Below are 6,000 nucleotides of genomic sequence, written 5' to 3'. Positions count from 1 at the left end.
TCTATGTTAAATTAATTGTCAAAAGACGTTTCATATTTAGACTGAGGAAATTTTTCTTTCTCAATGTCTTCGGAATGCATTCCTTTGTTTTATCTCGCTGAAATGCTTGACAATGATTTTAAAAGAAAAAAAAACAAGTGATGTTAGAGTATAAAGGCGGTTCGCCCGATTGACATGACAATTAAAAATGTATAGCAATTTCAGAATAATTACTTAATTAATCAATTCGGTCTTACTTTATTTTATCAGAGGTTGCTTCACTCTTTCATCTGGCTGAAGGCCAAATTTAGATTGTGGTCTCATAAAATATTTCGATACTTGCTGTAATGCTGAGTGTGTGTTGGGAATTTTTCTCACAAATTTGTATTTCTTTTTAAGTAATAAGGTTTTATCAGTGAGTAGAAATTTTATGAAATTCTTTAAGATATTGTTTACATATGCTACAAAGTCTATGATTAAATCTACGAATAAGTCTGATTACAGTTTTATTAGGCTGAAATTATTTGCAATGAAAGTTATAATTAAAATAAGAATCAACTGATCGCTGTTCCAAGTTATTACAGGAAATTAGTTTTCGCCATTTTACTTTTAAAAAATCTCAGGCCCATACTTAATCTTGAATGTTGTCTTATATATAAATAGCAAGTAAATTTTCGTGTAAAGAATAGAAAATTTCTGATCAATACACACTTATTCCTACTTAAATCGAAATATAATATTATAAATTTCCTGTATTTTATGAGAATTTTAAAAGTTCAGTTATGATCTTGTTATTTATCATCTCTTTTTAGCACTTTTCCAAAAAAATTTTTGAAAAAAAGTGCTTATTAGTTTCACTCTGTCCGTCCGTCCGTCCGTCCGTCCGTCCGTCCGTCTGCCCGTCCGCCCGTCTGACCGTGTGCCTGTTTACAAAACTTCTCGCCCTTGAAGATAGAAAGCTGAAATTTTGTATGTACATAGATCTTTACTAGAAACTTATTTCTGTAGAACAAAATTTTTTTCCATCTCCACCCCTTCTCAAGTTATCGTCTCTTGAAATTTGTAAAATTTGAATTTTTGACGCCTTATATTTTAAAAACCGCAAGCTTTTTCAAATGTTTATAAATGCAAAAAGCTAACGGTAAATTCCATGACATTAAAAAATAAAATTATTTTTCTTAACTCACACAATTAAACCTTAAAATCGAGCATTATGTTAACCCCTCTTAATATTAATTTTTACATCCTAAATATATGCAATCCTAGAAATAGTTTTGTATATGAATGAAAATAATTTTAATAGTGTGATAGGTATACATAGACTCTATTTAAAAACAGAATTTTCACTTGTTGAAGGGAAAAGTGCTACAATACAAACCATTGGTTTGACCCAACTTTATTTATTTTACATTTGCCACCACTGCAAGAATGAAAATCTATAGCATCTTGAAAAAAGAGAAACGATATTTCTTTTTCTCTTTTTAAAATTAAATGAATTCAATTGATTTATAACTTAAATTTTCTTACATTTTTAGTTCCAGAATGTCCTTGAAATGCCAATATTTTATGAATATTTCCTTTATATTTGAATTTAGATGATTTTACTTTGAAAATTTATAATTTAAATCCAGATTCTTAATAACTATACTCATTTATTATAAAATTTTATAAGAAGCAGTGATGCGGGAATAACCAGAGGCACAATAATGTTTTTCTGGTACTTATGAGAGTGACGTTTTTTGAAAAAATAAAATTCTTAACAAATTTAAGGAAAAAAAATTATTAATTTTAAATTAAATACTGTTATATAATAGATTTTCACAGAAATTCATTTGTAATTTTTGTTTTTAATGAATTATTTATGAGTTTTTCTTAAAAATCTTGGCCATTGATTCGTATACTACATGATTCACAACATAGTTTACAACAAAATAAATTTGCCAAAAATTATACGTTAATTAACATGTAGTCTAAATCATTAGGTTATAAAGGCAAACTCATGACGGATAATTGCAAAATATCAAGAAAACAAAACCTCTAAGAGATGGAAAAATTTTAATGCTAAATTTAGGTACTTAGGGTTTATATGAGAGGTACGTTGTTTATAAAAGATTTTTTATAATAGATTAAGCAATTCGCATTCAATTCCAAACATCAAATATTCAAAAAAAATTTTGCAGAATGCATGAAAGAACAGGATTTTTCTATTATCTTTTAAATACTTATACTCATTTAAAAAAAATTGGGGGGAAATTTTCTAAAACTGCTTAATTATCTTTTTTATATTTAGATGAAATCAACAAAAATTTTTAAATTTAAAAACGAATATACTTTTTATTTTAAATTTTCTTAAAACTCTTAATTTACTCAATTTGATTAATTCAATGATTATTTTCAAAAGAATTTCTTTCAATAGAATTTATTATATATGTACGTACATACATATGTATAAAATTTTTCAATTAATATCTCAAATTCAATTTCTAGAATATTGTAATATTCGTTGAATCTATATTCTTTATTCAAGTTTAGAAGAATTTTAATTGACTTTTATTATAAACGTAAATATTTTATATCTATTTTTATAAAAGTAAGTATACTATATTGGCAATTGGCATGTGTACAAGTAGGTAGGTAGTTATATGCTTACATATCATGCGTTATAATCAGAAATGATGCGATTGATACGTGCTTTTTAAACTTCATTTATATTATATATCTATGTATGTAATATGTAATTATTATGAAATATTTCAAATAAATACGTAGGTACACATAAGTATATGTTGTATTTTAAATTCATTAACCTTGAACTGTATACACATTGTATGTAGAAAATATTAATTAAAAAAAAATGGGAAGAAAATAATAATTGTTAAAAATCAGTTGACTAAAATATAAAACTTACACAATCACATATTAATTAAAATTTCAGGGTTTGTAAATCGGTTTTAAATAAAAAAACTGAAGTCAACAAGCTCATGATTTGTAAAATAGAAAAATTTCACTTAAAAATTAAACTCAGAATTGAAATAATTCTCTTATATTTTAAAATATGTTATAAGTATCGTGTAGAAATTTTGAAATCGATCAGATAGATGAACTGAATGGAATACATAGTATTATTCTCAATTTTTCTTTAATTTGTTGGAATTTCGATAAAAATTATCATTCATCAGTAGAGATTATAGATTGAAGGAGATTAAAATTTTTACATAATTTTTGACAAATATTTGATTAGTAACTTGGTTTAGTTCTTTTAATTTTGAATAAATTTCAGAAGAACAAAAAACATTTTGAAAAACACTTTCCTCATTTATTACTTTCAGTCTTGCGTTAATAAAATTATTACTAATTTGGTGTTGTTTGTGTTATAGAAGGCGAATTTCAAATGACACTAAATTAAAGAAGAAAATTGTAATTCTAAATATGTATATACCTATATGTGGTTTGAAAAATTGTAGATTTTTATAAACGTTTGTCTATCAATAATTAAATCATATGAAATCGTCAACTTGTTTAACTAATTTATTCGTGTTATTAGGTATTTATTAAATAAAATTTAACGATTCATTGACTAGAAGAGCTTTTTATAATACACACGGGTAAATACTATGTCAAATAGTTAATTTTACGTTAGGCAGATTTCTAAAGTTAATTATAGAAAATACCAGGCTTGTTTTTTTATTTAGAAATACTGGACTTCTTAATTAGTATGCATATATTGAACTTAATTAAAATTTCATTAATTCTTATGTTTTGTTTTATTTTCAAGTACATAATTGGTGATTTTTTAATATTTTTTGTATAAATACGAAATTTTTTTGGAATTTATCAAATTACTGAAAAAGTTGGGTGATTTTAAAAAAAATATTTTACATTTGATCTCGAAAATTAAAACATGTATTTTTTTAGCTAAAACATAATGACTTTGTAATTTTTCACCTGTTTTACAATTTTTCGCATATTTCTTACCTATACTTAATTTTGATTTTCTTCAAAACATGAAATTTATACCACAAAATGCCATTATTAATGGTACATTTTCTTTTCGTTTTTCCCATATTCATGCTGATCCATAATATAATATTAAACTTATGTATAAAATTTATTCTACTTCAAATAATTCCATTTTCCTTTTATAAAGTACGTATACTTCAACTTTTACTATAGCTCTATAATAATTATGACTGTTTTTTTATAGGTACTTCTTTACATGCTGTTTCATTGTATACCCTTATGTGTATAATTTAAAAACTATTAAAAATAAAAATCGATAGCTTCATAAATTACTTCCTTCCTGCTTTAGAAGAGAATTTGTAATTACCAAAAAAAAAAAAAATTATAATATAGAAGTTTTAGATTTGTTCGAAAATAAACTTTATGATTTTTTTGTTTTTGCTGTTTTTTTTTTTGCTTTTCTTTTAAGAAATAAAGGATGTTAATTAAGTATATTTCTGCCAATGATTGTATAGTAAACGAATAAATTTGAAAGGACTAACTATATATTTAGTTAAAAAGAGAGATAAAAAAACAGAAAAAAATAAAATAAAAGTTGCTATATGAAAAGTTTAAGAAAATTTCCTGATTAAAGAGAAATAATGATGAAAGAGCAAAAGAGATTTTAATGATATTGGAGAATAATTGTAAAATTGAGTAGGAAATTTTTTTGAAAAATTCGATTAAGTTACCGTTTGATTTAAACAGTAAAGGAATTAAATTGAATCTTTTTTTCATGCAGTCTTAAGGCACGGTATGTTCTATATTTCATTCCTGTATTCTTTAAGATGTTCAACAATTTTTTTTTGATTTTAGTTCGTTTAGAAACGTATAGGACGGAAATAATTTATTGATGAAAAAAAACATAATAAAAGTGAATGAAATGCTACTATATTTATCAGGCACTAATAGAATCGAAATATTAGTTTGAATTTTAAAGATTCACGAGATTTTTGAGTAATTCTTGTAGCACGGTTTTGTTCTAATAATTTAAAATTTACTTTGAGTAGAGAAATTTAAATAAGATTGGCTTACTCCAATTTTCGCAAAAACACTAATTGTGGGTGAACGTTCATCGAACGTCTTTAATCCATCCTCTAATAACGTATTTATCCTGTACAAAAACTTGCATTATAAAAATTTTGTAATTATAAAAATTTTTTTAAAATTTTGATAAAATATCTTTAATTTTAAAAAATGTTTTTTTTTTTCAACTAAGCAAGAAAAAAATTATGTTGAAAACTTTATTAATAATACGTAATTAAAATTAATATTATGTATTTTATACAGTATGATAAATGAAATAAGTATATAACAATTTATTTGTTAAATTTTGATTTAAAAGTGATCTTAATTTATATATAGACTTACAAGCCTAATAAACCTGTTTTCGCTTATGCAATACGTTACACAATACGTCAGACTTTATTTAACAAATTTTACGTAAGTAAATGCCTTTGATTAAATAAAATAAAAATTTTTTTTTTGCTGATATACAAAAATTCGACAATAATTAGAACACTATTGCATATACGTAGGAGTCTTTTAAGAAAAAAAGTGCTTAATATTCTAATTAATTTCTTCCTTTTTTTCCTTTTTCTTTTTTCTTGAATGAATAAAAATTTTCATCATGGAAAAGATTTTTATTTCGAAATTATTTTTTTTATTATTCTTTTGTTGTTTTTACGTTGGCATATTTTATAGTTAAATTTTTTTGTTCAACGTTGTCTATTCAAATGAAGCACATTTTTAAATTAAATTTTTTATTATTTTTGGAATTATTTTAAAAATTTTCGTGGCAAATATTTGAAGGAACAATATTTAAATGGAAGAATATTAAAATTTTACAGATAAAGAGTTCGAATAAGCCAAGAAAGGTGAAGTTGTATTAAATTTTGACGAAATGATCGGCAATTTTAAAAGAGTGCTTGTAAAAAACTTAAACAGGAACTATTTTTTACTTTTTGGTAAATAATTTTGTTTTTGTAGATACGCAGTATTCTTTTTTGTAAATACAAAATC

Source organism: Condylostylus longicornis, unplaced genomic scaffold (genome assembly GCF_029603195.1).
Source record: "Condylostylus longicornis isolate FDR11 unplaced genomic scaffold, ASM2960319v2 ptg000081l, whole genome shotgun sequence".
Lineage (NCBI taxonomy): Eukaryota > Metazoa > Arthropoda > Insecta > Diptera > Dolichopodidae > Condylostylus > Condylostylus longicornis.
The sequence above is the reverse complement of the archived record's forward strand: the minus strand, read 5'-3'. Positions refer to the sequence as shown.